The sequence below is a fragment of the Papaver somniferum genome, chromosome 7 (genome assembly GCF_003573695.1).
Source record: "Papaver somniferum cultivar HN1 chromosome 7, ASM357369v1, whole genome shotgun sequence".
Lineage (NCBI taxonomy): Eukaryota > Viridiplantae > Streptophyta > Magnoliopsida > Ranunculales > Papaveraceae > Papaver > Papaver somniferum.
In genome coordinates, this window is record NC_039364.1 from 61033244 (window position 1) to 61044814 (window position 11571).

General features: G+C 36.7%; 1 long non-coding RNA gene across 4 annotated transcripts; it reads right to left on the reverse strand.

Annotated features, from left to right (window-relative positions):
• Positions 1–366: 366 nt before the first annotated feature.
• LOC113297450 lies at positions 367–4803 on the reverse strand. 4 transcript variants are annotated; one of them, XR_003333493.1, is made up of 7 exons: positions 4668–4803; positions 4318–4457; positions 3983–4224; positions 3717–3855; positions 3526–3592; positions 3074–3273; positions 367–2948 (listed from the first exon to the last, which is right to left on the reverse strand). It is a non-coding gene; the product is annotated as an uncharacterized LOC113297450 (long non-coding RNA). The 4 variants fall into 4 exon arrangements; XR_003333492.1 differs by lacking the exon at positions 3983–4224; XR_003333491.1 differs by having other exon boundaries at positions 3983–4457.
• Between the last annotated feature and the right edge of the window lie 6768 nt (positions 4804–11571).

Sequence of the window (11571 nt, forward strand, 5' to 3'; positions counted from 1 at the left end):
GAGAGAGAAAGTTGAGAGCAAAGATCATTCTTGATTTCTTCATTTTCCTTGTAAGAATATTCAGAAATTAATCAATAAAATTAAGAGTGTAAACCTAAAAATGAGCTGATCAATGATAAAATCATACGAAGGGTGTATTGTAGGATTTCCTGCAACTACATTTCTGTTTTTTCTTTTCTCTTTTTCTGTTGATTAGTGTTGATTAATCTTAATTATTTTGAGCTTGACGATTGATGAGATTGTTTCCTATGTTGATTTGATTTATTCAAGTTTTTTGTTACTAAGTTATTTTGAGGATTTAATAAATGTCAAATTGATTAGGTTATGGAAGTTGGTATAATGTGATTTTGGTAAAGTTAATTCATGGATTGGATTGATTTATATGCTAGATCTAGGATTTTTGTTCAGAACTTTGGGAACTTTAGTTTCGAAGGTTATCAAAGTTAATTCATGGATTGCAATAGCTTTTAAGTATTCACTGCTTATTGTGTTTAACCTTGACTGCTACTGGAGTGTGCTCACTTAAGCCACTATGATTGCAGTGCATGACGTATCTTTGTGTAGTTTTGTGTTCTTTACTTACCTCTTATTGGCTGCTTAAAATATGTGAATGCTAGTGTGTTAGAAATTTGGTTTGAAAAATATGGGTTCATGAAGCTGATGGCTTGATATAATACCAGCATGAGAAGATGCTTAATTGGTAATATGCAGACAGGATTCTAAATTAGTTTCAAGTGGACTTGATCCAGTCAGATGATAGAGGTCGATAGAGTTAATCAAGTGGGTATCAGTTAGAATTGGAGACCTAGGTTGGTATATTGGCTCATGTGTGGACCTTTATCATCGACTAACTAGCTTATGATATAATGGGAAAAAACTGAAGGATGTGAAGTTTGTCTTGTGCTAGTCTCCCATATGCATATTTATGTCAATTTTAGTCATTGTTATGGGAGATGCGCACTTTAATGAGTTACATTTCTCCTCTGGTCTGTTCGTCTTTTCCTGTACATTTTTTTTTTTGTTTTAACTTTGGTGTTTTTGTACATTTGCTTCTACCCATAATCGTCGAATCTATCTGTGATAATCATTAGATACTCTCACTTACTTGTCTTGAATTTAAAACTGACAGGAATTTAATATCAGCAGCAGAGGCCGTGGCGCTGTGCAGTGTGCACTAAAATAGTTAATCATGGGCTTAGTTAAGCTGCAGTCTTTCGGACTTTTCCTTCCCGTATATGCGACGTTAGTTAGCCTACGTAGGTTAATGTAGAGTATGTAGAACAGGGACAGGATACTACTGACTCAAAAGTGGCAGGTTCCATGAAGGGTAGTTAGGATTAGGTACGAGTATCATGGGGTGTTCCATGTTTGCTGTAGACTGTTATCCTTCTAGAACGAAAATGACTTTGATCAAATCACATTTAACTTTTAAAAAGGGCCTCCTATATTTGTATAAAGAAACATCTTTTATGTTGGTCGTTCTTTTATGTAATTAAACTGATAGAAGTATATTTACATTAAATTAAAGAGCTAGTCTTTTGTACTCCTATGATTTACATTTTGGGTTGCTCTGTTCATACCAATGCCAGTAGCGCTAATGTACTATAGAGACATTTAGACTATGTGATCTGACAAATCATAATTAATAGTTCTATAATTTTTTCTCTCCTCAATTTTTTCGCTTCTCTTATCCAGATTGCCCTGTTCTTTTTAATGATTTACATTTTTGGTTATTGATAAGAAAGACTAGTGTCCAGATTGCCCTGTTCTTCTCTTTGATTTGATATTTGATTAGGTTTGAGCTTTATTAGCGTTCTTCTCATGTATTTTTTTTAGTGTCTATTTGAATTTTATTTATGTCTCTTGTAGGAATGATGTTGAAGATGACAGGATGCCCTTCAGAAGTTTTAAGGTAAATGTGATAGGAACTTGTCAGAGTTTTGAGTTCAGGGACTGTGCAAGAGAAGATATGGGTCTTGATAGGTTAAAGGACATGATCAGGCCAAACTTAAGACTGAAGGGTGATGAAATCATTGACATAGGACATGATCAGGCCAAACTTAAGACTGAAGGGTGATGAAATCATTGACATATTGTGGTCAGAGGATGCTTGTATCTACGTTGGTGAATCATCTAAGCAAGCTGCTGCAAGATCTGAAAAAGGTGTCAGGGGAAAGGCAACAACAAAGGCTGGATCTTCTGAATTAGTTTTCTTGGTTGTGTTTCATTTTGTTTAGAAGAGTATGCAGTTACTCCTTATCTTTTGTGTAGTTTAAGTTTGAAGGAATTGGTGCAGTTTAAGTTTGGAACTTTGAAAACTTTGAATGGATGCAGTTTTTTTTGCAGAACAAGTTCTGAGTTCATTATTTTTCTTAAATTCATTGCATTTCCAGATTTTTCCTTGCACCAACCATTTTTAGATCTTAATTAAAAAAAAGACAGAAGAAAATACGCTTTTATTGAAGATAATCATGTTGTTGGGTACTGTGGGGGCAACATTTTTATCTGACACGTGGTAGAATTTATGACGTGTACAATGTACACGTGGTTACACAGTCAGCACCGAGTAGCTGTGCAGAATCGGCGATTCAAAACTATAACACGGCGAGTTTGATGATTCTAAGGGCTCAAAGGTCTTTTTCCAATACCCTAACGGTGATAAAAAGGCACATAACTACCGTTAGCCGTTTTTTCAATAAAACGGTCAAAACCGGCCTATATTTGTAAAATTCAAAAAAACGGGCCTATGGATGTAATCCTGAAAAAAGAGAGGCCTATATCTGTTTTTCACCCAAAAATATTCACTCATCACTTTTAACATTTTCTTACCCTTGGATATCTTCTAATGAGATGCTAGGCAATTCCATAACCTGATTCTTACAGGAGCAGTAGTTTCTTTTCGGCAGCAACAATGCATTTGTTGAGGGAATAAATTTCATCACTACGTTCTGAAGAACAACCAAACCTAGTTAATCACCCTGAGGCAGCTATAAGGTGACATCATATTATCAGTGAGTTTCTGAGAGAACTAAATGGTACAGTGGAAATTTATAGAATGTGGAATGCTACTTACATTCTGGTTGGGCATGCATATCCAAGCTTGTCACATCATTGATCTCCATGACATCAAGCTCGCTCCACTTTTGAGAGATGCGACCCGAGTAATCCAGGCCCTTACCTTCCTCAATTTGGTTTATGTGAACAAAGTTTTGTAGGTGTTATTTGGTAGCCGTTTTGGAGAGATGGAACGTATCTGCCAACCTATCCGAAGTACTTATGTGTGTGTAGATAAAGACATAAAGCTATCAGTTAAACAGATGATAATATCGACTGAAAGAAAGGCCAATGATTCAAACAACACAGGTTTAAAACAAAATATACATGTAAATATATATATATATATATATATATATATATATATATATATTTACTTAACCTAAACCTAAAAGTATGGTATAAACACAGTGTAATCAAATCTAAGAAATGTCAACTAATGGAAACTATTTTAAATAAAATGCGAGTTACCTATTGGTGTGCATGGAAGCAGCACCCAACGAAGAGAACTCTCCTACGTACCTTCTACGCATTTCACCTGCAAATAATAACATTGATGTGTAAATTAAAAATCCAATTAGAAGTGATTGGTTGTTCGTGCCTTATTTAACAGGAGAACATTTTAATGAAATGTATCACGTTAAGTACAATGTCAAGTGTACCTTGTCTATGAGCATAGGCAGCCATGTACCTGACCCAGGCATGTTTAGCAAAGAGGTTACAAAGTACTGTGCTTGTAGAAACAATTCGGGAGAAGGGCCAAATGAGAAAATGAAATTCAAGCAAACAATATTTGTTAACCTGTACACGAAGGTTGGATTTAGCATCCTTACATTTGACATATATGATATTACGATAAATCATTTAAAGAAGCAAAGTGTATGTAATATGCACATCCTTTCTATAAGATAAATGGATAAAGACTAACTTAGGAAGGATAGAGAAATAGTAATCTGATTGGAAAGAGGCTTTTTATCAAACAACTTAAGTGCATTTTCCAGTTGATATAGAAATTGTGTTTCTGATTCATATCTCCTTCCCTGCAATGATTTTCACATTCAATCATTCATATATACACACGTTTTCACAAATCCGCAACCATTGTCAGCACAATTATTCCCTTGTTTTCTCTAATCCAGACCAAAACTTGAGTAGCCCCATTTCAGTAAACTGTGACAAAGTCTAACAGATCTTAATTGCATATAAAATGGCTTACGGAGCAAAATAGAAATGTTGAGATTCCTAGAAAGCACAACAGAATACCTCAATTGAAGCCCATTGCTTGTTGAATTGTCATTTTATGTTGTGCAATTCTTTTTCCTTTTCAGAAAAAAAAACTGATGAAATTCCATCAGTTTCTCCGCGTGTTTCTGTTCTTCTTCACTGGATTTCTTAAAAAGAACCTGATTTATAACGATAATCAAGCGTGAATCACATTGATAAATCAAACCTAATGATACCAAAATTAACAAAACAGAAAAAAATATCGATCAACAAACAAAAATTGATTGATTTTTACAAACAAATCAGATATATATTCAACAGATTGATTTTTGGAAACCCTAACAAAAGGAAATAAATGTCGGTGTAGATTAAGATGAAGAAAATCTCACCAGAGAGGATAGTCCATCTTCTATTGCTTCGAATACTTTCAGTCCATAATTGATTCTCCATTGAAATCTTCGAGTTCTACTTTTCTACTGAGTTCAGACGATGACAACCATGGCAGCCGCTTTTTTCCTGAAAAACCGAAGAAGAAAATAAAAGAATACCCAGTATGGTTTTAGATGATGATAATTTATAGTTGCACGGATGTACTGTACACTTAACAGACGTCAGTAACGTACAGTTAAGTTTTTGGTGTAAATCGGGTGTAAGTTATTTGTTAGCTGAAAATCCTCATATAAGTGCTGTATCCCCATGTTTTTACAAACGGTGTTACAAACGGTCAGTTAAATACATGGTGTAAACGAAGTGTAATTCAAATTTTAACGCTCCAATCGATAGAGTCCCGGCACTTGTCCTCTCCAAAATTGCTCTAGTTGAAAATTTTTATCTCATTTAACTTGAGAATGTCACACTCACCGTGCAATGTGGGAGCTCATATGACTTAGTGTTTTAAAGGAGGGGAGATGGATTTTTTTCTTTAGCAAATGTATACAAAATAGGTCTGGGACGAGTCATGGAAGATAACTTGACTAATACAAACGGGGATTGCCTGGTCCCAAATTTTGGTTGAAAAGTTTCCCATTTGACTTTCTTCTGCCGCCTGATTGGCCAAGCCATCCGCTGCTTGATTTCCTTCTCTGTAGTTGTGTTGGATAGCAACTTCCAGAATCTGTCGTATTCTATACTTTATTTCTTCAATCATCCCTGATATGTGCCAAGGGGGTTCAGTAGCGGATGTGACGAAAAGCAGAAGGTTTTCTGAGTCCGTTTCGAAGAGAACTTTTGGCCATTGCCTTTCTGTTGTTGTTCTTGATGCTAAAAGCAGAGCCCAAGTTTCTGCATTTAAGGATGTTGTAACTCCTAGAGGTTGAGCTAAAGTCATAATTGTTCGTGCTTCAGAATCTCTGCAAATGAAACCCACCCCTGCGAAACCTGGATGCCCCCTGGCTGCCTCATCTATGTTAATCTTAATCCAATTCAAGTTTGGTGTGGACCATCCTACCGAAATTGTTGAGATTCTTTTGGCATTTCTTGAGTGGTTAATTACCTGAAAATCTCTCGGTAACACAAGAGGTGAGGATTCTATTGCCGCAGAATATTCTTGTTGTTGTTTTTTCGCCCAAGATAGGATTTCTTCTGATGTTGTTTGTTTTTGGCAACAGATTAGTTCATTCCTGGCCAACCATAAGGTCCAGAATAGAAAGCAGACAGAAGAGGTGACAGACACTGGTGCTAATTGTTGTAGAATTTGGGAAATGGTTGTTTGAGGCGTTAAAGGGCATGTGGGGTTATAGTTGGAGTTTGGTAAGGTTGATAGCTGAGTGAATAAGGTGTTCCAAACTGAAGTCGCAGTTGGGCAGTGAATTAGCAGGTGAGACGTTGATTCCTGATTAGTGTTGCATCTGGGGCAAATATCAGAGTTGGTCAGATGGATGTGATGTAGAAGAGATAAGGTTGGTAGACCCTCATTGATTGCTTTCCACAAGAAAAGCTGAATTTTTGGTGGACACGGTAAAGTCCACAAGAATTTTATTGGTGGAAGGGGGTTTGAGTAGGTTGACCTTGGGCTAGACATTTATATCCCGATGAAGTAGTGTATTTTCCAGATTTTGAGTGGGGCCAGATTATTTTGTCTTGGGGGCTATCTTGGGGTAGGTGGATGTTTATTATTTTTTGAGATGTAAGATTGGGTAGGGTATTTAATTTTTTCTGGTTCCAGTTATGAGAGATTGGATCAATGATATCAGCTACTTTCCGGATAAGGTAATATTGAGCTGGGTCTAGGTTTTGGGACTGTGGAATCCAATTGGCTTCTATTGGTTTTGACAACCCATTTCCAATACGATGAAAAATCAATTGTTGCATGAGAGGGACGAGTGAAGCTAATTGTCTCCATTGAGCGCTAGAGGAAGACGATATAATATTAAAGCCCTGTAGAATTGGTTGTTGATTGAGATATTTTTCACTGCAGAGACTTCCACAGATGGAGTTAGGTTGTTCATGTAAATTCCAGATTCTTTTCATGAGAAGTGCCTTGTTATGATCACTGTTTTTTCTTATGCGTAGCCCTCCTTCAGATATTGGTTTTGTTACTTTATCCCAACTAATAGGATGAAGCTTTCTAACTGACGAATCATGTCCCCAGAAAAAAATCCTGGTGATACGATCTATTTGTTTGTGGACATTGATGGGTAGATTTTGTGTTTGCATTAGGTGGTTTGATGTGGGGGTTAGAGAGGTTTTAATGAGGACCAATCTTCCAGCTGGAGTCAGACATTTTGCCATCCACCCTTTAGCTTTTCGAGCTAATCTTTGAAGAAGAGGCGCAAATGTGTGATTATATACTCTTCCTTGTTTGAATTGGACTCCAAGATAGATTGGAGGTTTTGATGTGCACGACATATCGAAAAATTGTTGCAGATTACTTATCTCAACTGGATCCAATCTCGGATGATGAATTATTACTGATTTGGAAGTATTAATTACCTGGCCCGCCGAAGTGCCGTAAGAGTGAAGCAGGTTCTTGAGATGGAGATTACTGTGAGCAGAGGCTTTATAAGTGATTAGCAGGTCATCAACATACATTAAATGAATAATTTGTGGTGCTTTTCTTGAAATGTTAAGTCCTCGAACCAACTTTTGGTTTTGAAGGTTTCCCATATTTGTAGACAGGATTTCCGCACATATTATGAATATATAGGAAGATAGTGGGTCTCCTTGTCTAATACCTCTAGTTGGGCTGATATATCCATGAGGTGTACCATTTATGTTGATCGAGTATGTAACTGTTATCACGCATAGCATAATGTAATCTACAAAGATTGTTGGAAATCCAAGTTTGGTGAAGGTAGCTTTGATGAATCCCCAATCTAAGTTGTCGTAGGCTTTCTGGATATCCAGTTTTAAAGCTATTTTTGGGTCTTTGGTGAGGCTTGAAGTTTTTATATGGTGGAATAGCTTTCCAACAATTGCTATGTTATCATGAATTGATCTTTGTGGTACGATGGCACTTTGAAAAGGGCTTATTAGAAAAGGGAGTAGGGGTCTAATTCGATTAACTAGGATTTTTGCAATGATTTTATAAGTGACGTTACAGAGTCCTATGGGTCTGAATTGAGAAGGCTTTGATGGGTGGTCCACTTTGGGTATTAGTGTTGGGTTTGTGTGATTTATGAGTGGATGCATATTAAGATCATTGAAAAAACTGCGAACCATATCAATCAATTGAGGATGAGTTGTTTCCCAAAAAAATTTGAAAAACTTACTCGTATAACCATCTGGACCAGGAGCGCTTTCGGAGTTTATGGAGAATAGAACTTGTTTGATTTTTGCTGCAGTTACCTCCTTAGTAAGAAGGTCCATTCGTCTGGAAGTTAATCTGGGATTGATATCTGTGAAAAGATCTTCATCTATGATTGTAGGTTGAGCCATATATTGTTGGGTGAAATGGTCAAGAATGAGTTGAACCACATCTTCCTTCTTGTTAACCCAATTGTTCAGTGGGTCTTGAAGTTGTTGTATATTGTTGGATGCTCGGTGCATGGTTTCTTTAGTGTGGAAGAAGGTTTTGTTGAGATCGCCTGATTGTAGCCATTGAATTCTGGATCTTTGTTGCAAGTATGTTACGTGACATTGTAGCAGTTCTGTGTGATCTCTTCTTAGTTGCTTTTCCTGACCCAGCCAGAATTCTAGGTTGTTACCCGATTGGATAAAACACTGATGTTGAGCCTCTTTTATCTTTGCCGTCGACTTTTGATCATAGTTGGAATATGGACAAAAGTTTCCTTGTTCCAATCCATGAGGGTTTGTCCGGTTGTTATGAGCTTTAGTTGAAGGTCTAAGGTAGGTTCCGAATCCTGCTGTTGTACCCAAGCCGAATCAACCACATGCTTGAGTTGCGGGTGTGAGAGCTATAAATATTCAAATTTGTAATTTTTTGTTCCTTGCCAATCTATTGCTTTTCCATGTAATAGGATTGGGGCATGATCAGATGCGATTCTTGGAAGATGAGTAACTGTTGCATGTGTATTTGCAATACGCCAATGATGGGTTTCCATTGCTCTATCTAATCTCTCCAGAATGTTGTCTTGCCCCATCTGGTTGTTTGTCCATGTGTATGGGTCGCCTATGAATCCTAAATCCATAAATCTCATCTGATCCATCATTGTGAGAAGAGGTTGAGATTGTGCATACGTTACTTGTCTTCCTCCTTTTTTTTCTGATTGATCCAGAACGTCGTTGAAATCTCCTAGCAAAATCCATGGTATAGCCGGGTTGATGTTGTTGAAGATTGACGGAAAGTTTTGCCAAAAGTTTCTCCTTATGTCCGGGTGTGGTGGACCATATATACCCGTGCATATCCAGGGTTGTTCAGGGAGAGGTGGCCTTTGAATTCACCTGCATAGTTCATTGCCACAGTACCCACACTAGAATTGTTAGTATCTTTGTCAAAAGATGCATCACAAAATATAAGTAAACTATCATGAGGAATGGTGTTAATAAAGTTATCCTCAGTAATAGATGGTGATGATGTGTAAGCATTAGGAGTAGAAGTAGAATCAAGTGAGCCGGAAGTTTTCTCAGCCATTCTAAGAGCAGTTCTGGCAGTGAAATGAGGATTCAAAGACTTATTATCAAAGACCTTAGAGCATCTATCTTTCCATTTACACCAGGCAGCAGTAAAAACAATCGAGGATTTATCTTGCAGATTCTTAGTAGACAACCATTTAGATATCCAATCCTTAATGCTAATATATCCATTCAAATCCTGAGAAATAACATGACTAATAGCAGGTATGTTGGACCAAACATTCCTAGCGAAATCACAATGAAGAATCATATGTTCTGGGGTTTCACTAGCTCCAGAATTACATGATTTGCACCTGTTATCATGGTTACTGTTGTATCTAGCTAACTTACTGTTTGTAGGGAGAATGTTTTCAACACACTTCCATAGGAATAACTGAGTTTTAGGTAAGAGTGGAGATTTCCAAAGGGCCTTGTGTGTCTCTAGGTCTGGATTAGGGATAGAGTTGTGTAGCAGCTCATTAGCAAGAATCTTGTAAACTGATTTGACAGTTAGGACACCATTCCTATTATAAGGCCAAATAAGAGTGTCACACCCAAAAAGTGGGATTCTCATCCTACTTATCTTCTGACTATTTCCATTAGTGAAGAAATCCTCAACTAAAGAAACATTCCAAGACTTAGTGTCATGGTTTATGAACTCAGAAACCTTATAATTAGGATTGGGAGAGCTAAGACACAGAAGCATAGTTAGATTTAATATCCAATTATCAGAAAAAGCATTAATAAACGAACCATATCTTAAATCCCAGTAAGCATGTTGTTTTAAATTATCCAAACCATGAAAAATACTAGACCAAACCCAAGACTGGCTCCAAGGTTTTTTGTAATGAAGAGGATGACAGTTTTTGAAATACTTACATTTTAAAATTCTAACCCACAAATCATTAGGAGAATGAATCAAGAGCCAATCAATTTTGGCCAATAAATCTAAGTTCATTTTTTTTCTTCAGATTCCTAAATCCTAAGCCTCCCTGTAACTTATGAGAACATACCTTATCCCACTTTTTAAAGTAGTAACCTTTGTGACCATTTTTCCCCACCGGAAGTCCCTTTGGGACTTCTCCATTTTATCAATAATGGAGTCAGGTAGAAGGAAAGAATTCATATGGTAATTAGAAGAAGATTTTAAAGTATGTTGAACAAGTACAGATCTACCAGATTGAGCTAATTGTTTGCCTTTCCAATTAGAAACTCTAGAGTCATGGTGACTGTTTAAATGGGACATACTGTCAGTTCTATTTCTAGTGATAAAAAGAGGGATACCAAGGAATTTTTCATTAAGTTCAATCTTCCTAACATTCGTGGATCTAATAAGAGACACACAATGATCAGGGAGAACATTTTTGCTAAAAAACACAGGAAGATTTTTCAAAGTTTATCATTTGACCAGAGATACTGCTAAAGTCTTTGATCAAAGACATGGGGTTACTAGTTTCAGAATGTGTTGCTTTAGTGAAAAGCAAGCAATCATCTGCAAAAAGCAGATGAGATATCCTAGGAGCCTCATTAGTTACTTTGAGACCATGAATGAGATTGTTGTTCTCAGCATGGATGAGGTACCTTGAGAATGACTCCATACACAAGATAAATAAGTATGGAGATAAGGGATCACCTTGTCTCAGACCTCTAGTATGATTAAAGGAGGGGCAAGGTGAACCATTCAAGAGAATAGAGATATTAGTGCTACTAATACACTAAAAAATTAATTGACCAATGATCAGAAAACCCAAACTTTTTAAGCACAACAATTAAGAATGGCCATTCTACTCTATCAAAGGCCTTAGACATATCAAGTTTAAGGCCCATAATACCACATCTGTCTTTCTTTTTCTTCATAGAATGAACCAACTCATGGGAAATCACTACATTATTTCGTATATTTCTACCAGGAACATAAGCTGCATGAAATGGAGAAATAAGTTTGCCTAGTAATGGTTTCATTCTATTCACTAGAATCTTAGATATGATTTTATAATTATAATTGCAGAGAGATATAGGTCTGAAATCAGCAGGACTTGTAGGCTTGTTCACCTTAGGAATTAAAGAAATGAATATGTGATTCATTTCTTTTAAGAGATGTTTAGAGTGAAAGAAACTTTTAACAGTTTCTAAAACATCATTTTCAAGCAAAATCAGGTTTTGTTTGTAAAAACCTGGACGAAACCCATCTGGACCAGGTGCAGTCCACGGAGTCATTTGCTTGATTGTATTCGTAATCTCATAAAGAGTAATAGGACTCAAGAGATTGTCATTGTCCTC